Source organism: Alligator sinensis, unplaced genomic scaffold (genome assembly GCF_000455745.1).
Source record: "Alligator sinensis unplaced genomic scaffold, ASM45574v1 scaffold65_1, whole genome shotgun sequence".
Lineage (NCBI taxonomy): Eukaryota > Metazoa > Chordata > Crocodylia > Alligatoridae > Alligator > Alligator sinensis.
Window position 1 is genome coordinate 886,589 of NW_005842037.1, and position 24,345 is coordinate 910,933.

Consider the following 24,345-nt stretch of genomic DNA (forward strand, 5'->3'; position numbering starts at 1 on the left):
CTTCATTCAATTTTCTTCTGAAAATGTATTTCATTTGTAGATAAAGTATAAGCTTACACAAATAAGGCCCAGCTCATGTAAAGACTTCTGTACATGTGTGTGGTTGTGTTGTATTTCTGTTGATGCCAACACAGCCCCAGTTTGCCCTGTCCTTGAATTCCTGGCCCCTCTCTGAGTTTTGTGGTTCATGTGACACAGTTCCACAGGCTCTGTGTAGCCTGTGGGTCATAAATTTGACACCCCTGGTTTAAATAATACATCTAGAAAGTTGGGCTGCATGTCTGGTATCTCTTAGTAGCATAACCAGCAGTGGGAGATTGGGGCACCAGCCCCGGGCATCCACTTGGGGGGCACAAGAGTGGCACTGTTAGTTATAGTCAGCCCAGCCCCTGCTGCCTCCACTGCTACCCATAGTGCAAACCCTGTTTTCTATTTCTTGCATGTCCTTTGCTTGCCTTATGTTAAAGGACACATATCTTAAAGAACACACATTCTACTACACTAGTGAATAAAAAGGTTAACACACTGCTGTGCAGATGGTAAAACTATGTGCAAAATCTATAAGTGGATAAACTCTAATTGTATCATTGAAACTGAAATACAGATATCCTTGCCTGGGCTAAACAATTTTGATTTGTTCAACTTGATGTAGTCCAAATGAACATAGGGTTCAGACAATAGAGGCTAAATCTGTGACCTGATTTTATATATGAAGCCTCCATAATGGCAGGAAAATCAACTAAGGACTTTACATTTTGAAAACAGTTTGTCTTGCTTTTGATCTTAAGCAGAAATTCCTTATCTTCCAGTCAAGTATTGGTGCCAAAGCCAATGCCATAGCAAGACAGTGTTCCTCAGGCACCAGTGCAGGGTAAGGGACAATAAAAAGGAGATGTTACTGGCAGGGGCATGATCACATTTGCAGTTCCGACAGCAACCAGAAGTTATTGCTGCTCCTGTGCTCTAGATACCCATATACAACTCATTCCTATGCTACTGGACAGAGCCATCCTCTTTCAAGCCTACTGCCACTCCCCTGAACTATAATGCTCTGTGACTCTCATAACTTATTTATTGTTGCATAAACTTCTGACTGCTGTATCATTCTTTGAGTGTGTTGTACCATTAGCTTAAATTTTTTATAAACTGCTGCATGGGTGAACAGATGAAATATAGAAGGTGGCTGCTGTTTTGGGATAAGAGGAGAAGTTTCAATTTGGTTAAAGAAAAATTTACCAAATTATTATTTTATGCATAAAGTTAATGAAAGACTTGATACCAAATAGTCAACTTTTATACCAGATAGCATTCACTTTTCTTTTTACCATTAATCATGTAACAGCTATGTCAATAGCAAACTGCTTGCAGAATTGCTATTTTTTTCTGAAATGTAGGGGAATAAGGGAGGGAAAACCCCCCTTATTTTAGAATGTTTAGTTTCAGCCAGAACTTCTGAATATTTTATGTGCACTGCACATGCACTTTGACCTGTTTCCTAGGCAACAAACTATATTCATGTCCTACAAAAGCAAATCCTAGGGATAATCTTGAGAGGCTACGAAGTTAACCTTGGAGAAAACCTGAAACAGTAGAATCATATTAGGTACAGCTTGTTTAGCTCTTAAGAACTGTATTTTATATCAGGGTAGTGTGTGTTCATGTGCACACATGGACATAGAAGGTCTTGATTTTGTAAAGGCATTTGCTTAACTTTAAATAACTTAAGTTCACTGGAATGACTTGCTTGCTTAAAGTTATGCATGTGCTTAAACCTTTGCAGGATTAAGGCTCCAATGTTTGATATTGGCCTTAATACTTATGTGAGTGTACGTATTTTACATGGTGGGAATCACTATAATTTTATATCGGTGGGGAAAAAGCTATAACTATTGCCAGTGGATTGCTTAATATATGGATTGAAATTTTGGAAATTAAACAGGAATGTTTATTGTTAGTATCACAATTTGGTCTTTAATTTTTTTTGGAAAGTGTGCATATGAGGGTTTGGTTTGGCTTTTTCTTTGAAAATGAAAATAAGATTTTATTGCTTATGCTGATGTTATTTAAGATAACTTTTATTGCACAATTTGAGAGGTTTGGGGGATTGTTTAATTTTTTTTAATGAGTGGAGATGGAGAAATTGAAATTATGGATTTCATAGACACTAGGGCTAGAAGGGACCCTGGAGGATCATCGAGTCCAGCCCCCTGCCCCAGGGGCAGGAAGTCAGCAGGGATCATAGGATCCCAACAAGATAAACATCCAAATGTCTCTTGAAGGTGTTCAAAGTGGGTGCTTGAACCACCTCCGGCAGCAGTCTATTCCAAACCTTGGGGGCTTGGACAGTAAGAAAGTTCTTCCTTATGTCCAGCCTAAAACGGTCATGGAGGAGTTTGTGACCGTTCAACCTTGTCATCCCTTGGGGTGCCCTGGTGAATAAACGTTCCCCCAGATCCTGGTGAGCACCCCTGATAATTTTGTAGGTGGCCACCAGATCACCCCTGAGCCTGTGCTTTTCCAGGCTGAAGAGTCCCATAGCTCTCACAGGCTGAAGAGTCCCGTAGCTCTCAGCCTCTCATCATAAGGTCTGTTTTCCTGACCTCTGATCATGCGCCTGCCTCTCCTCTGCACCCTCTCAAGCTTCTCCACATCCTTTTTGAATTGTGGAGCCCAAAACTGGACGCAGTACTCCAGCTGCAGCCTCACCAAGGCCGAATACCACAGGAGAATGACGTCCCAGGATTTGCTTGAGAAGCATGTATGGATGCAAGCCAGCGTTTTGCTCGCTTTACTAGCCGCAGCATCACATTGAAGGCTCATGTTCATCTTGTGGTCACATGACCCCCAAGTCTCATTCGTGTGTAGTGCTAACCAGCATAGCACTGCTGAGCCTATAAGGATGCTGCAGGCTTTTCCTCCCAAGGTGGAGAACCTTGCATTTTTCGGTGTTAAACACCATCAGGTTCTCGTCCACCCATTTCATGAGCCTGTCAAGATCTGCCTGGATCACCCTCCTGTCCTCAGGTGTGGATGCTTTAACCCCGCGTTTGGTGTCATCGGCGAACTTGGGGAGCCCGCTTCTAATACCAATGTCTACATCATTCATGAAGATGTTAAACAGTATAGGCCCTAGGACAGAGCCTTGAGGGGACCCCACTGGTCACAGCGCACCGCCACAAGTGACTTCTGCCAACCACCACCCTCTGGGTCCTACCACGGAGCCAATTCCCCAGCCAGTGGATTGTGGTGAGGTCAAGGCCGCAGTTAGTTAGTTTTGCCAAGAGGTGATCGTGGGATACCAAATCAAAGGCTTTTTAAACATTGATATATGATATCAATCTTTTCCCCCTTGTCCAGGTGATAGGTCACCTGGTTGTAAAAGGAGATAAGATTGGTCAAGCAAGACCTACTCGTGAAATTGCTGATTTTCTATTTAGTCAACTGTCTACTCATTAGTAATAAAGCACTATAGAACCAGAATGGAAATGTGAAATAGTTTTGGTTCTTACCAGCATAAAAATTTATTGTTTCTTACCTTTCTAGTTTTTCCACAGTGTACAGATGCAAGATAATGGTAACTTTTCCAGCACTAAAACACTGGTGAGACTATTGGCCTTGTTAAACAGTAATTTTAGGAGCTCTTAACCGCTGGATTGGCTGCATATTAAGACATTTCAAGTGGCTTATAATACTTGCTATTTGGTTTAAAGTTATGCCACTCCAGGGTAGGATTATTTCTAATTCATCTAATGTTGCCACTGTTGCATTAAGGTGTGGCCATTCCCCACAGCTGTTCTGCCCATATTGAAGTCCTCCAGTATCCCAGGATGCAGGGGCCTCTCATGAGTCAGGGTGAGCGGGAATGCTGGGGCACAGTGGGGCTGGGCACGGTGCCTCGCCTCCTAGGCATGTTGGGCATAGCGAGCACTCCAGGCCTGGAGTGCCTGGTGGTCGTAGTGCCTCCCACCACTGCTCAGACTGACTAGCTCTGCCCAGCAGGAGCAGCAAGCCGGTCCAAGCAGTGGTGGGAGGCTCCCCCATTGTTTCTTGCACCAGTTTGCTCTGCCTGGCAGGAGCAGTGAGTCAGTCCTACCCTTAGCTCCTAGTTCAGCCCTTCTCACCAAGGCTCTAGGGGCAAGTCACAGTTGTGCATATGAAGGACAGCCAAAGATGGTTTTTCACCTTAATGTGTGACTGCTCTGCTAAGCTAATCAACATTAAGCCAACTAACATTTGTGCAGCTTTTGGAGTAAGGTATAACAAGGTCCTAAGGACCTGACCAAGTAAGGGGAGTACTTAAATGAGTTCTCCCCTTGATACCAGTCACCCTAGGCTTCTAGCTTCAGTTGGATTACTTACATGAGCAAGGATTACTGAAAATGGTTTCAGACTCTTTAATTCTAATTTATGAAAGTAATTTTTACATGTTAACAACTTTAGCAGCAATTTCTTTAAGTGAGGGAGAAGCATGTGGGCCTATGTATAAATAATTTGTCACCTAATCACAGAAATTCAGCAGAAGATTTTTATGTTTATCACAAGGAAGGTCTGCCACACCTCTGAGTATTCGCAAGAATATTAAGATGAACATTATACACATACATATACCTGATTTAAAATAATCCACCAGGCATTCCCTCAAGAGAAAACTTCAGCTTAGTATTTTAGATTGATTAGTTCTGACAATGCTTTTCATTGTATATGCTTTTATTGACTGTTTCTTCCACTGGGAGTGAGGCTTTCTGACAGGTAGCGAATAGTGAGAGCATAGAGGGCAATGTGGTTCTGCTTTCCAAAATAGGGGATTAGGTTAACATTTTTTCAAGAGTCTTCATTTAATAAAGTTATGTATGAAGAGCCGCTAATAAATAAATCATTGTCCAGCTAAGCAATTTCTTCTCTATCTGTAATGAGGTTGATCCCTTGATCTCTTAGAAATCTTTCAGGATTAAATCCTATATCCCTTCATTACAAATATTTCATATAGTAAAAGTATACATGGATCTAAAAAAACAAATTGGTTAAGTTTGCAGGTTTGTCTCCTAGTAAAGTGTTCATGAGCACCATAGACAGCTTCAGGTAACATAAACAAGTATGTAAAGTGAAGAAGAATGACCAGTGTAATTTTAGTCCTCCCTGATGTGTTTAAGTTTGAGAGTTATGTAAGCATATAAACAAATATGCTTACTGCAGGTATAAAAAAGCACAAATCCTTGGGGGAAAATAATTTTCAGATGCTTATTTTATTATACAAGTAAGCTTGGTGCCTAATTCTTCATCTCTAAAGGAAAGCACATTGGCAATAACAGTATCAGGGATGAACTAATTAAATTGGGAATTACTTTTAAAAAAGATGAAATCTGGACAATCTGAACAAGCCTCAAACAAATTGTCCGCATCAGTAGGTGATAACAATTTACAACAATCCATATAAATAGGACTAAACTAAGATTCTTCAACCCCAAACTTGACTGCAGGAAAAGTGGAGGTCTCCAAGCCATGCCTGATGTGGGTGATTTTGTTCACAAAGTAGGTGGCAAACTTGTCCCAGGGACTAAAGAAGACTTAGTTACTGTCAGACAAAAGCTGGATTAACCAGCCCATTAGCTACCCAGAAAAGTATGTATGCATTTCTGTAATTTACTCGTGGATTCTGTATAGTGTCCCCAGATACCGATTGCCTGGGCCCCAGAAGCTCCTGAGGTCAAGTAACCGTTAGCTGCTGGCCAGGGCAGGTTTTTGTACTGCTGGCGTCAGGACAGGGCAGCTTTTTATACTTTTGGGGACAGCACACGTGCTGGCCCCGGGCTCTAGCTCCCCCTGGCTGCAGGTCTGGGAGGAGCCAGGCAGGGTTATTTTGCCCCAAGTGGCACAATTTGCTCCACAACAAAGTGCATGGCCGAGCACGTGTGCTGAGGCAAAAATTTGCACCACTTCTGTTTGAACTGCTGTAAGCACACGTGCTTGTATGTGTGGACGTGCCCAAGAAGCAAGAACTGAACACTGATATTGTTTTTATGACACTAAAACCTATCTGATTCCTGAAATTCTTCCTACACGCTACAGGTAATGATAACTCTCCTCCCTTTGATAGGTCTTGATCTCTCAGTAATCAAGCCTCTTTTCTTCTGCCAATTGTCTGCTACCCCATGGAATTTCTCTTCCCTATAAGTTCACAGCGCCTACCCACTGTTGTCAAAAATTGCTATGCTTGCTTTTCTTCTCAGACCTAAAGAAGACCGCTTTGCATGCAGAAGCTTGTCTAACTTTATCCCAACTATATATTTGTTTCAATAAATATATTGCCCCCAAATAATCCTTGTGTCTCACCTTACTTCCATGTAAGAGTAAGTTCTCAACAAGAGAGACCATGGAGATAAACATGGGTGCTGTAATCTAAAGACCCATTCCTGGGGTTTAAATAGTGCTATCCTTTATTAATAGCTGTACCTGAAGCTATCTTCAGGGAGTTTTCAGAGGGGACTAAATAAAGGTTAAGGATAAAACTTGGTAAATTCATGATGGTTATACAAAGAATTTCCAACTATATTTTGTCATGTTAAATGCCTTGAAACAGAAATTACAGAATCAAGTCAAAACTTTGAAGTTTACCTCTCCACCATCCTCCCCAGCAAAGTAGTTATGTAAGCCAAATACTTCCAAATATACAGGCAAAAGCAAGTCACAGTGATTTGCTGGATGAATGATTATAGCTATAATTGATATAGATGTGGGCATAAAGAGTTAAATTGAGTACACTGAAGAAAGAGGAATCAGGGTAGTTTCTCTGATCTCGCTACAGCTCTGTTTTTTCAGGAGGCTGAAGGTCTAGCTACAGGGTCTGTCCAACCTGATTTATATCACCATCTTTTGCTGATTCAAGGCTGGTGCAGTTTATATAATTTCAAGTCAATGTTAGGTGGGAAGGTGAAGATGAAAGATGCAATTTGTGTAATATAAGATTAAACAAAATGTTACAATCACAAGAATAAAAAGTGCACTATTAAGAATGAAAAGTCCAGTCTGTTAATTTAGGAAATGCCTGAACTAAGGTTGAAAGCAGTAGTTAGCTCTGTTAGTCTGAGGTCAGTCAGAAGGCAGGGTGGATATGGATCTTTATGGACTAACTAAATAAGATATATAAGAAATAAGATATATAGAGAAAGAGAACACAAGCTTTTGTGAACCCAAGTTCGTGTCATCAGATGCTGTGAAAGGACAGTATGAAGTAAGGTGGAGCGAGTGCTTAGGCCTACCTACTGTATTTAAATCACTTGCTCCACTTTATGCTTTGTTCTCTGTTGTCCTTTCACAGAAGGTGAACTTGGATTTACGAAAGCTTGTGCTTTCTCTATACTTTACTTAGTTAGTCTTTTTAAAGGTGCATATCCATCCTGCCTTCTTGAACTAAGGTTACTTTAATACAGACCCATTTTGCATATGCATTACAATACAGTCTTTAATTACACAATCATAGTATTTTTTTCTAGGCCCTCTGTGTACACTTAACATTTCAATATTTTGTTTTCTTCTCAGTGTATTGTTCTGTTTCTTGCACACTATTCAGATCTTTCTCTGAGGGCTATTGTTGATTTCCTCTTGGGCTTTTCCTAGGGCACTCAACCCTAAATACTTGATAATCCAAATACCTCATAGATTTTACTTTATTTTCACAATACTCTTATGAGAAGGGCAGATTATATTATCCCCACTTTACAAGCAGGGCCCAGAGAGGTTAAGATTACCAGTTCGATTCCCAAGTTGAAAAACTTAGGACCTTAATTTTCAGAGTATTTAATAGTCTATAGAACTGAGTAACATGGGGAAAATAGCATATTTCTTCTTAAGCTTCCTTTGGCCAGATCATTTTGGCTGAAAATTTCCAAAAAATTTAAATTAATATAAGTGGTTCAAATGTAACAAAGTTTTAAGAGCCTGCACTCGGATGCTATTTTAATGGAAAGAGTCAGGGAGCCTTAATAATAATTGGTTCTACCAACCCTATGTATAGTGACAACATAGGTATTGAGGGAGAAAAGGAGGCTTTTCTAAGTTGTAACAAAGTTGTATATTACAAGATTAATATAAAAAAAAAGTCTTCAGCTCTTTTCATTTTTGAAACTACACTTTACCAATGTTAAGCGCAATGGAACTGAGCCATTGGTTTTTCCATGCCCTTCATAGATTCATAGATGTTAGGGTCGGAAGGGACCTCAATAGATCATCGAGTCCGACGCCCTGCATAGGCAGGAAAGAGAGTGCTGGGTCTAGATGACCCCAGCTAGATGCTTATCTAACCTCCTCTTGAAGACCCCCAGGGTAGGGGAGAGCACCACCTCCCTTGGGAGCCCGTTCCAGACCTTGGCCACTCGAACTGTGAAGAAGTTCTTCCTAATGTCCAATCTAAATCTGCTCTCTGCTAGCTTGTGGCCATTATTTCTTGTAACCCCTGGGGGCGCCTTGGTGAATAAAAACTCACCAGTTCTCTTCTGTGCCCCTGTGATGAACTTATAGGCAGCCACAAGGTCGCCTCTCAACCTTCTCTTGCGGAGGCTGAAAAGGTCCAGTTTCTCTAGTCTCTCCTCGTAGGGCTTGGTCTGCAGGCCCTTAACCGTACGAGTGGCCCTTCTCTGGACCCTCTCCAGGTTATCTGCATCCGTCTTGAAGTGCGGCGCCCAGAATTGCATGCACTACTCCAACTGCAGTCTGACCAGCGCCCGATAGAGGGGAAGTATCACCTCTTTGGATCTATTCGTCATGCATCTGCTGATGCACGATAAAGTGCCGTTGGCTTTTCTGCTGGCTTCGTCACACTGCCGACTCATGTTCATCTTGGAGTCCACTAGGACTCCAAGATCCCTTTCCACTTCCATGCCACCCAGCAGGTCATTCCCTAGGCTGTAGGTGTGCTGGACATTTTTCCTCCCTAGGTGCAGCACTTTGCATTTCTCCTTGTTGAATTGCATTCTGTTGTTTTCTGCCCACTTGTCCAACCTGTCCAGGTCTGCTTGCAGCTGTTCCCTGCCCTCTGGCATGTCCACTTCTTTCGTGCAGTATCTCAGAGTCTTTCATGTATTCCATAGAAAGGGATTATTTATCCACCAATGAAGTGCAATATCCTCTGGACAAAATATTCTGCACCAGTAACATCATATAACATTTTTTTTAATTGAGAAGGAAGGTGAAATGTAACTTTTTCAGTGGCAAACCAGGATGTTTTATTTAGGGCCAAAGGTTCACTACACTTGTACAAAAGTACTGCGGACTGTTCTGGTGATCATAAGAGGTCTGGGCTAATTCAAACTAATATAGGAGTCTAAATCATACTAACCATAATTGGAAGAATGTGAAATTAAGTAAACCTCTCTATCCTTAATGAATGTTGATGTGCCTTTTTAAAAATACAGCAGCATGAGTTTAAAAGAGGGTCTCTGTGTGCTTTGAATATTCCATTTCTTCATTTTGAGTCAGACCATTAACATTATTTAAACATTTTTTCCATTAATTTTTCAGCAAATGCACATATGCATAAGCACGATCTGTTTCACCAGACAAGCCGCCCTTGTCTATTTCTATGCTGCCAGTTTTAAATTGTGTTGAAAAGCATAGGAGATAAGTATCGGTGTATGTCACCTGAAAGACTAGTTAGTTAAAATTTAACTTGCTAGCGATTTGGCAAAACTTAAAATTGAAGTCTTCTATAGCTTAGTAGCTTTTTAGTGACGTGCTACTATTTAATTAATTTCTTCTATCCATGTAATTATATAAATGAGCCTGTACCTATACAGCATGCACTATTTGGCAAAATACCCATGCTGATATGTCTATTTCACAAATATAAAGGAACAATTGTAGATCATACTATAGCTACAGAGGAAAGGTCCCTCAACCTGTCCTCCTCACCCTTGCTGAGGGTTGCCAGGATATTGGGTCAGGGTTCTTGGAGGAACATAGGAACAAAACTCTGGATGCTTTCCCAAAAGAGAAAGTGGTTGATGGGGTGAAAAACACCAACAGAGTTCTGTTCTCTGTCCCCCATTCTAAAAGCCCCTGCAGCAGTGCCTTCTGGGTAGATGGCAGGAAGTAAGACAATTTTTAATGGCCTGGAGGATATAGGAGCAATTGTGACTTCAATTATGACTCTGAGTCTGTGTCATGTAGCATAGCAAATTGCATTATGGTGGCTTAAGATACAGTGGTGCTGGTCAGCGCTGTCCCTAGGGTACGGTGAATCAGGGCAACCGCTCTGGGCCGCGTACTTTGTGGGGGGCCCCGTGGAGCCAGGCAGAGCAGCCATGGCCCCTCCCATGGGGCCTGTCTGGAGCTGGCAGCTCAGCCCCATACCATGGAAGAAGCACAGAGAACCCCTCCCCCCACACTTTGCGGGGGTACCATGGCCCCGTGCAGTGTTAAAGGGGCCCCACACCCTGTTAGGGTCATCTCTGGTGCTGGTTCCAGCTAACCTACTTTCATTTCATAGAAGGATTGTGAACACATTGAAGGATGTGAGCATGATTCAAAAGGATCTTGACAGATTGGAAATTGGGCTACAGTTACCATGATAAAGTTCAGTGTGTACAAATGCAAGATTCTGCACCTCGGGAGGAATAATCAAAAACACAAATAGAAAATGGGGGACACCTGGCTGGATGGCAGCTCTATGGAAAAGGACTTGGGAGTCCTGGTAGATCACAGACTCGATATGAATCTGCAGTGTAATGCACCTGCACAAAAAGCCAATGCAGGTTTGGGCTGTATCAATAGAAGCATTAGGTGCAAGACATGGGAGGTGATAGTGCCTGGTTAGGCCTTATCTTGAATACAGTGTGCAGTTCTGGGTTCACATTTTAAAAAGGCTGTGGAGAAGTTGGAGAAAGTCCAGAGGCAGGCAACAAAGATAATCAAGGGCTTGGAAAGTAAGTCCAAGGAGAGGCTGAAGGAGCTAGGCATGTTCAACTTGAAGAAAAGGCACTTAAGAGGAGACATGATAGCAGTCTTCAAATACTTGAAGAGCTGCCATTAAGAAGATGGAAAGTACCTTTTCTCTTTTGCTGCAGAGGAGGACACAGATCATTGGCAGCAAAGTAAAGTAAATTAAATTGCAGCAAAGTAAATTTTGCTTGGATATCCAGAAAAAAACTTGATTGTGAATGTAGTGAGGCAGTGGAATAGATTGCCTAGGGAAGTCGTGGACACGCTATCACTGGAAGTGTTCAAGAAGAGGTTGGATAGCCACTGGTCGGGGATGATCCGTAGCTGTGCCTATTTTCTACCATGGATATTTTTCATGCTTCTGGGCTTTGCTGGTTGCTCCTGTCCCTCCATTCCCCGTTTCTTTCCTGGTATGTGTCAGGGTGTTTTTAAGCCTTCCAGGTGGCATTGGGTGTTGGCTACAGCTAAGGCTGGGGATGTCAACTGGGGTGTGTCCATCCTCTGCCTAGGAGCAAAGCCAGAGATTCCTGGCTAGAGGGTCTTGACCCTCCACTCAGGGGGCAAGACCCTCTAGGCAGGAATCAGATGGATCACCATAGCTGGGTTTGGGAAGAAATTTTACCCCATGGTCAGATCGGTATGGATTCGGGGGCGGGGGGGGTTGTCTTCCTGTGTGGTGGGGGGCATGGCCCTCTACCTGGGACCTCTTGAGACCATCTATTGACACATTTTCTAAAAGCAGGACATTGGCTGCTGTAGTTTCCCTGCTTTACTTGTAGCAGTTTAGGGTGTCTACGTTGTGTCAGGGCTGAGGGTGGTCTTATGCAGAGTTTAGATTATGGCTATATGGGATAGTTTGGATAGGGATGATCCTGCCTCAGCAGTGGGTTGAACTAGATGACCTCTGGAGGTCCCTTCCAGCCCTACTTCTCTGACTCTGTTACTCCTTTCAGGTTTGGAAGTTGTGGAGATTATATTGTAGTTGCTGCTCTGGACTTCAGGATCAAAAGTTTGAGAATCACTGTGCTGAAGTATAGGAACGTGATCATCTGAGTAACTTGAATTTTTCTTTCCTTTTCATTGATTAGCAGGATGTTGGTTCTTGCTAATATTTATTTCCCCCAACAGCTATTTGTAAATGTCCTCCTTTTAAAAAGGCAGTTTAATCTATAGATTTATTTCTTGTCACACACATGTTATAGGGCTTTACATAAACTCAAGCCAAGCACCTCCAGAATGACACAATATTGCAAACTGCAAAAATTAAAAAATCATGGGCTGTGTTTCAAGACTGTTAAGATAAAAATAATTTCTTTCTAATTTGTCTTGTCACTTCCAAGCCAGGAGTGTGTGTTTCCATCCAGCTTTTGAGGGTTTTCCTGCAAATTCTGAAGCCTAGATGCTGCTATTTTTAAGTGAAAGTTGAGATTCTCAAGTATTTACTTGACTCCAGGACCTTGGCTTTAAGAAGAATGTCACACATCATGACTCATGATAAATAATAAAAATTGGTTGTAGCATCTGTGGGTTAGTATCTACTATCAGTCTGTTTGTTTCTTCTCTTGAGTCTTGTACCAGAAGGGTCTCTAGGGAAGATTGGCTGCATTGATATAGATGAGCTGTCTTATTAAATCTAATTTAAATCTTTATTTGATGCGCTTTTAAATATGACTCATAATTCTGTATCTCTCCCTCAAGAGGTTTCTTAATATGCAGTGTAAAATAAAATACAAGAGTGTCCATGAATCATGAATGCATACATTAGTATACAATTTAAGATTTTTTTTACCTAGTCAACACACACTACATTAAAGAACATAGCATAATTTCCCAAAAACAGATGGTATGTCCTCCTCTGCAATTAGTGACAGAAACATTTGCATTCCTAAATATGTTTCTGTTACAAAAATGGCATCTTGACGCTCATCATTTCTGTAATACATATGCATTCTATTACAAAATTGTTTGAATTTAAAGACAGAACCACAAAGCAGTTTTTTCTTTCTAACTAAGATTTCTCTTTCATTTGTCTGTCAAATTCCAGCTTCAGGATTCCATATATCCTTTGTAATATCTGAAGATATCAAAAGAATAAGAAATATTATAATTTTCTCCCTGCCTTCTTTGCATTGGTACTTAATAGCATTAAAATTGTTGCAGCAAAAACTCAGTTCCAAATTCAGAACAGGATTTGATGAAAGGTCCACTGAAGTCAATGTGCATCTTGCTATTGACTTCAGTAGGCTAGATCTGCCGTAAGTATAGAGCAGTTTATTTTTTAACTACTTTTAAAGACACCAGAGTTCAATTTTTTAGAATCAGTATCATCATCATCATCACCAGTAGGTATACATAACACTTGTGATATTGAGGAAGATTGATTCATTTCTCAGGAGAACAGGTTAAAGGCTTTAACTTGCATAGTTATTTCTGTCTGTATATAATTATTGTCTTTTCTTTTACTGTGATAGGATTTCAGGCAAGAATAACAGAACAAAGATTGTGATGGATAATTTGTTGTCTGTATTTCTGTTACCCCTGAGAGCTCTTGCCTGGCACCAGGACCCCACTGTGCTAGGTACTGTTAAAAGAAAATATAACACAGAGAGAACAGTAAAACATCCTGTCTCAAAGAACTTGCAATCTAAGTTTAAGATCGGAACTAAACAAAAGGTAGAGATGGGTAAGTGGGAGATTCGATGCATGGAAAAAAGTGCAAGGGAAGAGGAAGAAAGAAAGGTCATTATAATAGGCAGTACTCTCACCCCAACAGTGTTAGGCCATAATTTTAAGACAAGAAAAGCAAGAGAAGATGAGGATGTGTGCACTCTAAATAGTCCCATTGACTTTACTGTAAGTGCTCACAGTATGTTAAAATAAGCAACATGAATTCGTTTGTGCAGGATTGAGCCTGGTGTCATTGGCAATATGTAGTCACTTGAGTGAGAGACAAATGCAGTTGTCTAGAAGATAACAAGGATTTTTTTTTTCTTTTTAAAATTCAGTTTACTTTTTAAGTACAACGCCTATTTTAAAACTGTTGATACACAATATATTACTGATTATTTGACTGCTTGAATCGGTTTTTCCATAGGTTTTCAATTCATATTTAATTGTAGCTTTAACACGTGGCAATTAGATTAAACTGAATATTTATTCTCTATTAAATTAAATAGATTTACTGTCAGGTGAGATTTGATGTGATAATGAATCATGCTGTAGTCTTATGTCTTGCAGTTATGCTAGTTGAACAGAGTTTTATAGTTCTACAGAGTTCTATAGTCCTACAGTTCTACAGCTTTAGTTTCCCAATAAGTAAAACGTGAACATTTTTATCTTTGTTTTTTTAATTTGCATAGATGGTATGATGCAAAGTTTTAAATGAAGCAGCAGTATCAGAAAAGCATAAATACCCTTTGAGTAAATAAGGCTTGTCATTTTTCTTTTTGATATGCAGATGAAATCCATGTAAGAAACTAATCAACAGTGTCTTATGTCACCCTGCTGTAACAGTTAATCATCCTTTCCACAATCCTGTATATTTTCCACTGCTTCATAAACTGAGATATTCTTGTAGTTTTGTGAAATTATTAGGAACTTTGCAGAGGAATTTATGGAATTAATTTCTTCTTAATAAAGCATATCTTGGAATATTTAAATACAAGGGAATGATATCAGGATATCTTTCTTCCTTTTTTTCCCTTCTCTCAAATCTGAACTTTTTCTAACATGAGGCACTTGTGGTCCATTAATATACACTAATTTGGAAATTTTTTTTGTTGCTGAAGTGAATGTCTGGTTTTGTAAAATTTGCGATATAGACACTTGTCTGAAATTAGAACAGCAAATGTGATCTAACTTTGCTGGTCTGCAAATTCTTTAACACAGTGACTAGTAAATTAAGCCAATTCATCCATCTGTGAAATATTTCAAGGTCAAACTTTTATTGGCTATAAGATTTCTAGTTAAAAAGACAGAGGATGACAGTACTTATAGTTTGGTAATGTTTGCTTACTGAGCGTGAAATGAAATTTAACAGTGTGGCATGTCTACATTTGTAAATTTATTGTGGTTATTTAGAGTTCTTCGAAAATGAAATGTCAAACTCTTCCCCTAAGCTTCCAGTATACATTGTAATATAAGTCTTGGGAATGGAGCTCACTCTTTCTACCAACATGAAATTAATTTTTCATGTCATGATTGGTTTTCTCATGTAGACCTGTCATGACCAGGTCTGAAATTAGAACCTAACAACAGCAGAGTAGATTAAGCCTTATGTGCACTACAACATTTTTCTGTCATAATTGCCATATTTTCTTACATACAACACATACCTTTCCCCCCATAATTACCTCCCCACTCCAGCACCCCTTCCCCCACAATTGAGTGGGGAAGTAGATTTTCTGCCTAGGGTAAAAGCGTACTGCTTTGTTTCCTGTTCCACAGTGCAATAACTATGGTATTACTCCTCAGGCTGTGGAGAGAGTCAGTTTACTTAATGGCTCATTGTTCTCCACTCCAGAGATGTTAAAAATCACCCTTCCTTTTCAATAGTCTTGATGGTCCTCTAATCAGGCTAACCTTTCTTAGGGCAATCTTGCTGTCTGTTAGATGCTCCTAGTCTCTTTCCTCTTTATTTCACAGATACATTGGAAAAGGATTAGGTTCTGTTTCTGCTCTGTGCAGCTGTAACTCTGAAAAAAAAAATTTTCTTCATTCTGCCTTTCAAAAGCAAGATGCATATTATACTCTGGGGCAAGCTGCATGCAACAAAATATGCTATGTTTCCTAGATGGCATGAAAAGATCTCATCCCTTAACCAACATAGCTATAGCAGCAAATCCTCAGATGTGGATGCAGCTTTGCTGGCAAAGTGTTTTTTCCCCAGCTTAGTTTACATTGTTTGGTGAGGTGGTAAAGCTCTGCTGGTGGAAAAACTTCTACTGTTTGCATCAATTGCATCTGCATGAAAGGGTTCTGTTAGTATGGCTGGAGTGGTAAAATGTAGTAGTGTAGTGTAGACAAACTTTAGGAGCCTCTTGTTGCAAACATTGACATTTTCATCTATCATCTACAGTAGAGCTGGAAGGGACCTCGTAAGATCATTGGGTCTAGCCCCCTGCCCAAGGGGCAGGAAGTCAGCTAGGGTCAAAGGATCCCAGGAAGATAAGCTTGGGGACTCGGACAGTAAAGAAGTTTTTCCTTATGTCCAGTCTGAAACGGTCTTGCAGGAGTTTGTGAACGTTGACCTTCTCAGTCGTTGGGGCGCTCTGGTGAACAGGCGTTCCCCCAGATTCTGATGCACACCCCTTATGTACTGAATAGGCTGCCACCAAGTCACCCTTGAGCCTGCGCTTCTCCAGGCTGAAGAGTCCCATAGCTTTCCAGCCTTTCTTTATAAGGCCTATTCCCTTGCCCTCTGATCATGCGCGTGGCTCTTCTCTGAACTCTTTCAAGCTTCTCCACATCCTTCCTGAATTGTGGAGCCCAGAATTGGATGCCGTACTCCAGCTGTGGCCTCACCAAGGCCAAGTACAGCGGGAGGATGACATCCTGGGTCTGGCCACAGTTTCCCACAATTTTCGCGTTTAAAGGACAAACAATTAAGGTTGAATCTTCAAAGTATCATTGCTGAAAATTCAGAAACACATTGAACATGTTTAGCAGAGCAGTTTACCAAGTCCATATTTAACTCAAATTTCATATTTAGGAATTTTATTTCCGTGTTGGGCCTGCAATATATTAAAAATGCATGTGAAGCAGAAGATTTAAGGCAAATAGGAAAACCATTTAGGCTTTGAGAAATTTCAAAAGGTGCTGTTTAATTTTAGACTTTGGCTCATGGTTACTCACGTTGGTTGATATAGAAATTACAAATTTAATTTATTTTAGACTTATTTTAAATTCAGATTTAATGAGGCCCCAACACTTTGGATTAGTTTGGGGCTTTAGAAACTTGGAATGATTTATTATGAACTCTGCCAGACCATGTGTTTCTTAAAGAACATGGCAGTGCTGCAAATGCTTTATAATGGACAAAGTAGAATGCTGTGTGCTTCACAAAGCATTAGTTGACTAAATGTCCAAACAGGGTTTAGGAAGTTCCTAGCTCCATTAGCCCCAGTGGCAGACTGCCATAGTGGGAACCAACTGGCAGAGAATTGCATTAAATAACAGGTAGTCTGGTTTTGGAAAACAGGAGAAAGAGAACTGTCCAAATAAATGCACAATCTTGGCACATTTTTTTTACCATTTGATGCTGAGAGTCATAATGGGAGAATTGTGAGAGTCTATAAGGTAGGAAGCAAAGTAAAGGAGAAGGTAGAAAGTGAAAGTTATACATAACTTTCAAGCTCCATAAGAAGAACGTCCTCAGTAGTCAGAATAGCATTTTACCTACATGATTTCATTACAATAATAATAAAAAAGAAACAGAATTTCAAGGATGAATATTGAAGCGGTCTCTTAATAAAAGCCCTTTTAAGAAGAATGAACATTGATTTTTTTTCAATATTTGAAAGTAAAACAAAAAGTCTATGCCACTCATTGTCCTGTGTGTAAACCCATAAACTTATATAATGCATATTTTATAATAGTAAGCTGCTGACAGAAAGCACTGTCTGAGAAAGTAAAATCCCAGGTATGTATTACTGAGCCAGTGGAATTTCAACTTTGGCAAATCCCATTATGAAATGTCAGGCAGTATTTTTCTTTTCAGATGAAGTTACAAAGACTTCACCTGATTGTCTGATTGGAAACAAATTAAAACTGTAATTACCACTCTCAATTTTTTAGCTCTTGAGTGAAGACAGAAAGGAAGGCAAATGTCCTCTTTAAAGATGAATACTGGCTCATGTTATAACGTCCTTTTTCAGAGTATGGGAGATGGAGAACTAATAATGGTCCATGCGCTCTGCTACTCCACCCGTGCGTCATGAATAGTTTCCAGGCTCATAGGGTTCTGGTAAAATGGAGATACTTCATACTGGTATGTCTTATCATGATGTTATATATCCATGTTTGCCCTTTTCCTTTTCTAATTGGCCACCTCCTCTATCCTTTTTTACCTGACTTGTTTGTTACTGTTGTCTGTTACTGCAATAAAAAGGATGTTTTTAAAACTAGATATTATCATCAGCATTCATCAGCATTCATTTAAAAAGAAAGGAAAACGTGGCATATTGTAGAGGATGAGAAGGGTTAATTTGCCTCAGTTGGCCTGTACCTTAAAGTCAGGAGATTTCAGATGACTGGCTTAATTTGCATAAATATTTACATATTTTAACCACAAATGCATTCAATCATAATAACAGGGGTGTACGTTGTAGCCGGGTTGATCTAAGGACATAGGTAGACAAGGTTCTTTGGGTAAATGTGATATCTTTTATTAGACCAACTAAATAGTTTGGCAGATTTTTCTTCCTCAGCCTGACGAAGGGTTTTTAAACCTGAAAGCTTGCTAAGAAAATTTTTTCCAACTACTTAGTTGGAAAACAAGCCCTCCAGGCTGCCTGTCCCATGCCTGCTTGTGCAGGTGGGCACCCCCTCACCCAACTGCACCATGCACATAGGTAGGTGCTTCCCTGTGCAGCTTGGCACCCCACCTCAACTTCAGCTCCCTGCATGCTCTCCTGTAGAACCACATCTCATGGGTGGTCTGTGCTGCCAGCTCCCCTGGCACTGTGGGCTGTGTGTACCATAGAATCATAGAAAGTTAGGGTTGGAAGGGACCTACAGAGGTCATCGAGTTCAATCCCCTGCTCAAAGCAGGACCAGCCCCAACTAGATCATCCCAACCAAAGTTTTGTCTAGCCAGGCTTTGAAAACCTCCCAAGGATGGAGTTTCCACCACCTCTCTGGGTAACCCGTACCAGTGTTTTACTACCATCCTAGTCAGAAAATTCTTCCTAATACTGAACCTTCCCTTGCTGCAACTTGAGACTGTTGCTCCTTGTTCTGTCATCTGCTACCACTGAAAACACTCCAGTTCCATCCTGTTCCGAACTCCCCTTCAGGTAGTTGAAGACTGCTAGTAAGTCCCCACTCAGCCTCCTCTTCTCTAGACTAAATAAGCCTAGTTCTCTCAGTCTTTCCTCATAAGTCGTGTCCCCCAGCACCCTCACCATTTCTGTTGCCCTCCACTGGACTCTCTCCAATTTGTCTACATCCTTTCTGTAGTGGGGGGGGCCCAAAACTTGAACATAGTACTGCACATATGGCCTCACCAGTGCTGAACAGAGGGGAATAATCACTTCCTTTGACCTGCTGGCAACACTCCTACCAGTGCAGCCCAGTATGCCATTAGCCTTCTTGGCAACAAGGGCACACTGTTGGCTCATATTCAGCTTATTGTCCACTGTAACCCCCAGGCCCTTTTCTGGAGAGCTGCACCCAGCCAGTCAGTCCCCAGCCTATACTGGAGCATGGGATTGTTCCATCCTAAGTGCAGGACTTTATACTTGTCCTTGTTGAACCCCATGAGATTCCTTTTGGTCCAATCCTCCAATTTGTCTAGGCCACTCTGAACCGTAGACCTACCCTCCAGCATATCTACTACTCCCTCCAGGTTGGTGTCATCTGAAAACTTGCTGAGGGTGCACTCTGTGCCATCTTCCAGGTTGTTGATGAAGACATTTAACAAAACTGGCCAGAGGACTGACTCCTGGGTCCCTCCACTTGATACCGGCTGCCAACTAGACATCGATCCATCGATTACTATCCTCTGAGTCCGATGCTGTAGCCAGTTATCTATCCACCTTACAGTCCGTTCATCCAGCCTATACTTCCTTAGCTTGCCTGCAAGAATGTTGTGGGAGACCATATCAAAAGCCTTGCTAAAATTGAGGTACACCACATCCACCAGTCGCCCCGCATCCACAGAGCCAGTCACCTCATCGTGGAAGGCAATCAGATTGGTCAGGCATAACATGCCCTTGGGTAATCCATGCTTTCTGGTCCTAATCACATTCTCCTCCAAGTGCTTAGAAATTAATTCCTTGACGATCTGCTCTATGATTTTTCCAGGGACTCAGGTGAGTACCAGGAGTGCCCTTCCTGGTTCACGTTAACTCACAGTTCCCCCACATCCCAGGATGCTTTGCAGCCCTGGGCTATGCTGTCTGCTCCAATGGAGCAGGGTTGGTCTGCTCCCTAGCTCTATCACTATCACTGCTCTGACTGGCTAAGGAGGGGGTGTGGAGGGGGACCTGGCTTTGGACCCCAGCCAGGATCTGCCTGGCTGGGGGGTGGCAGGGTGGGAAGCAGCTGCTCAGGCTTTTCCTCACTCCCTGCTCAAATGGAGACCAAGGGGTGTGGCTAGGCCTCAGCCCTGGCCAGCACACTGAGGGGGGGTTAAGCTCAAGCAGGGAGTGGGGAAAAGCCTTTGTGGGCTGCTCTCCCAGATTCCCTCCCTTCCCTTTGACAGTGGCCAGCAGGCTAGGAGGGATGCTCTAGTGCCCTTCAGCTTCTGGCCTGAGCCACCGCAGACATGTGGCTGTATTTCCAGAATCAAAAGTGAATGTCTGTTCCCCTGTTTCTTGGTTCAATCTACACAGTTTAGTCTAAAGCTGCAAAGATGAAATTGGTTCAGCCTCAGGCTTTTTGATTGTCTGTACTTAGCTTAACCGTCACAGCTCATGTTCATCACTTTCAATAAGGCTATTACAGATAAATTCCCTATACCTCCAACATACATAGTGTATGTAATTTAATTCTCAAGTTTATAGAATAACAAAAGTCTTAACTAATATCGACAAAATGACCAGTGCTTTACATATTTGCTAGAGATCTATATTCTGGTGAACAGTGTATATGTTGTTTTTCACTCTTTTGTCTCCTTGGGTAGAACTTCAGCTTTGGTTTAGAGTTTCTGTTATTGGTTATATTGAAATAATTTATTTTTGAAGATGACTGAAATAGAGGAAACAGTTTGTGGCTGAAATGAGGATGTTTACTTTTCAATTAATTTTGAAGTTGGTCTGTGTAGTGTTAGAAGTTATAATTTAGACATGCCTTCTAACTAAGGAGACTGAGGAACCTGGTAGTTGGGAAATGGTCCCTCACTGATTAAGTACAGAGAGTCAAAAAGCTTGAGGGTGAATTGATTCAATCTTTGCAAGTTAGTTTAAGCTGCATAGATTGAAACAATAAGCAAGTGAACAGACATTTACTTTAGATTCTGGAAATGCAGCCACATGCCTGCATTATCCTAGGCCAGAAGCCACAAGGCGGGGGTGGGGTGGGGGGCACTTGAGCATACCTCCCTGCTCAGCTAGAACGGACAGCTTGGGCCAGGTCAAGCCTAGCCTGTGCATCCTGCAAGGGGACAGAGGGGTGGGGGGGAAGGGTTACTGGGGAGGTGCAAATGGGGTCCTGAGATGTTGGGGGACTGTGAGTTAACTTGAATCTGGTGGGAGTCTGGGACAGAAGTTCAATAAACTGATTTACCTTAAATCAGTTAAGTCTGATATGACATCCATCCAGGTTTATCTTAAACCAGTTTCAGCCATTTTGAAAATGGTTAATATGCATTGAACTTCTGTTGTGCTACAGATTTGAACTGGTTTCTGATCCCTTCTACCAGTTTGTGTCATTTCTATCCCTAGCCACTTAGGCAGTAGCTAATTAGAGACAAAGGAACCACAGAGGATTGTCTGCTTTTCCACAATAAAAGTTGTTTTGTAGTTTTTCTCATTCATGCCTGACTACCTTTACTAAGCTCTGATCACTGCAGTGTAGGGTATGGTTTATTTACAAAATTAGGTACAGCATATTGGCAAAATTTCAGAACTTTTTTCTTTAACCTTTAAAAAAAAATCAGAAACGCTTGACCGGCAACTCAATACAATCAATTCAGATTCTCTCAAAATATTTTCTACTTTTAATATTTTTAAGTCAGTCTCCCGCTTTATCTTCAGAAAATCTTTAAAGTCTTGTCAGAGGTAAATCCAGTTCACTCTTCACTATAGAGCCTCTGTCCATGTGAAAAGAATACTGAGTGAATTCAAGTTTTGATGTATAATTTTGTCAGGGCCTTGAGTGTCTCTATGGCAGTGGTCATGTTAGATTTAGTTTATTCACTTTTGTATTTCACAGCTGTTAGTCACTTTAAAGCAATATTAAGCAGGCAGCTAAAAACAGATAAAAGGGCTAAACATATACCTTGCATTTCATTTAAAAATAAAAAAATGCAAAAAATGAAGCATAACATTTTTCTCTCCAAAACATAATTTGTGTGTCAAATTTTAGTTGACAGTGTTCCTTTTAAGTAGTACTATAAAGATTTCTTAGAGTTCTTGTATATCCATGCCATATTTTGACAGGTGTGCATGTGCTTGCATAGCGCACACACATGGGCAGATTTAGGATTTACTAAAAAGGGATGTGACATGCTGCCTCTCAGACTATATAGGGATGGGAGTAAGGCATGATTGGAGTCCATGAACTAATGAGAGACACAGGGGAGCCGCACAGGGAGCTGGCATATGAAGGGAGGGAGTTGCCTACCACTGCCACTGCTGCTGTCCCTGGCTGAGTTGAGTGTGCAGGCAACCCCAGAGCCACTTCTGCCTTTTTCCAGTGAGGAGCTCTGGGGAGTGGCAGTGCACTGAGCCAAACTCAGCTAAAGACAGAAGTGGTGGTGCACAGGTTTCTCCTTCTAGTGCCTGATACTTTCTCAGCTGATGACCCTGGCCCCCCACTGCTGCCACTCTGGCACTTGGTCTGGCAATCCATGCAGCCACAGCCCAAGGGCTGGAGCAGGCCAGGAGTAGCTCTGGGATTTCCTCTGAACCTGGGTCAGCTGTTGGCAGCTGCTGCAGCAGTGACAGTGGAAGATGGTGTGACTCCTAAATCAGGGGTGGGCAAAATGTGGCCTGCGGGCTAGATCCACCCCACTAGGCCATTCTATCTAGTCCACAAGGCCCCTAAAAAAATTTAAAAAATAATTATCTGTCCCTGGCTGCCAGTCAAAGATGACAAGACGTCAGTGGCAGCAGGACCCAGGACGAGCTGGCAGCAGGACCCAGCGGCGGCAACAGCAAGGCCTGTCTGGCCCTGCCCCACCCGCAGCTGGAAGCTTCTGCCTAGCAGAGATTTCTGGCCTGGGACCCTGTGGCTGTTCCCCTACCCTCCCTCCATCTGAGAGGGAAACTCAGATAAGAACAGGTAGAAGGAGCTAGGGGGAGGATCACCAGCCTGACCTGGCCGGCATCACATGGTTCCCGGCTGGCTCCTGCTGCTCTGGGGAGGGGGACATGCATGTGGGGGGCATGTTTGTAGGGCAGTCCCACATGTAAACCCCACCATTTGCATGTACCCACACACCCCCTCACACCACCATACACATGCACCCCCCAATACACTCACCAGCCCACACAAACCCATATCTACCCATACCTCACACATCCACCCACACCCACCCCCCACACCTATCCACCCCCACAATCCGCCTTACACACACCCACAACCCCCCACAAACTGCATAGCCACTCGCACACACCCACAACACCCACACCTATCCACCCCCCACAAACCCCACATACATATCCACACACACACTCATGCCCTCCCCCACACACTACACGCACACATACCCACACACACCCACGGCTCCCACAAACCCTGTAGCCACCCACCCATACCCCCCACATTCCTCCATACCCCTTCCACAATATACAATAGTAAGACTTCATTTTAAGCTATTATGCAATCACCTCTATGTATGCTACACAAACGCATATAAATTGGGACAAAAATTTTTTTTTAAATCAAATTAATGTATGTTGTTAGATTTTTTTTTAAAATTTATTTATTTATTTATTTTTAAAGAATATAATTTGGTTTTTTTCTGGTTCCAAGATAGCAAACCCCTTTGTCAAAGGGAGTACTTCTGGGGGCAAGGTGAGGGACTTACTGTGGCAAAGGTCAAGGGTTAGGGGACGGGACATCTAGTCCAAGATGGTGATCAGGGGGTGGTACACCTGTCAAGGGGCAGGGCTACCCTTGTGGCCTTTGACAGCTTGCCCAACCTTGTAAGCAGCCCTCCAGCCAAAATAATTGTCCTCTGCATGCACACAAACTAGTGTGTGTGACTTAATTTCTCCTCCATTATTTTCCTCATTCACAGGTTTTTTTTCATTTGTTAGGGTGTTTTGCGGAGATCAAAAGCATCAGGAATTCCAGTATAAGTAAATACCTGTCTGTGTTTAACTGTACTGTTCCTACTTCTCCACTCAGACCTGATGAAGAATGCCTTACGTTTGAAAGGTTGTCTAACTTCACCCCAACCATGAAGTTGGTTCAATAAAACAGATCACCCACAAAAATCCTTGCCGAAATACCTTGGAGTATAGGTTAGAAGTGATTGCAAGGCTACTTGGAAAGGTTACAGTCTATTTGAAGAATAGATTTGTC

The 24,345-nt window shown here is 41.8% G+C and overlaps 1 protein-coding gene across 2 annotated transcripts in view; it reads left to right on the plus strand.

Annotated features, from left to right (window-relative positions):
- Positions 1-1,527: 1,527 nt before the first annotated feature.
- Positions 1,528-24,345, plus strand: part of GRIP1 (glutamate receptor interacting protein 1) — a 432,091-nt gene continuing 409,273 nt past the window's right edge. For both annotated transcript variants that reach the window (XM_025202800.1, XM_025202799.1), the window contains exon 1: positions 1,528-1,603. The gene's annotated coding sequence lies outside the window, so the exon portion shown is untranslated. The remainder of the gene's footprint in view (positions 1,604-24,345) is intronic.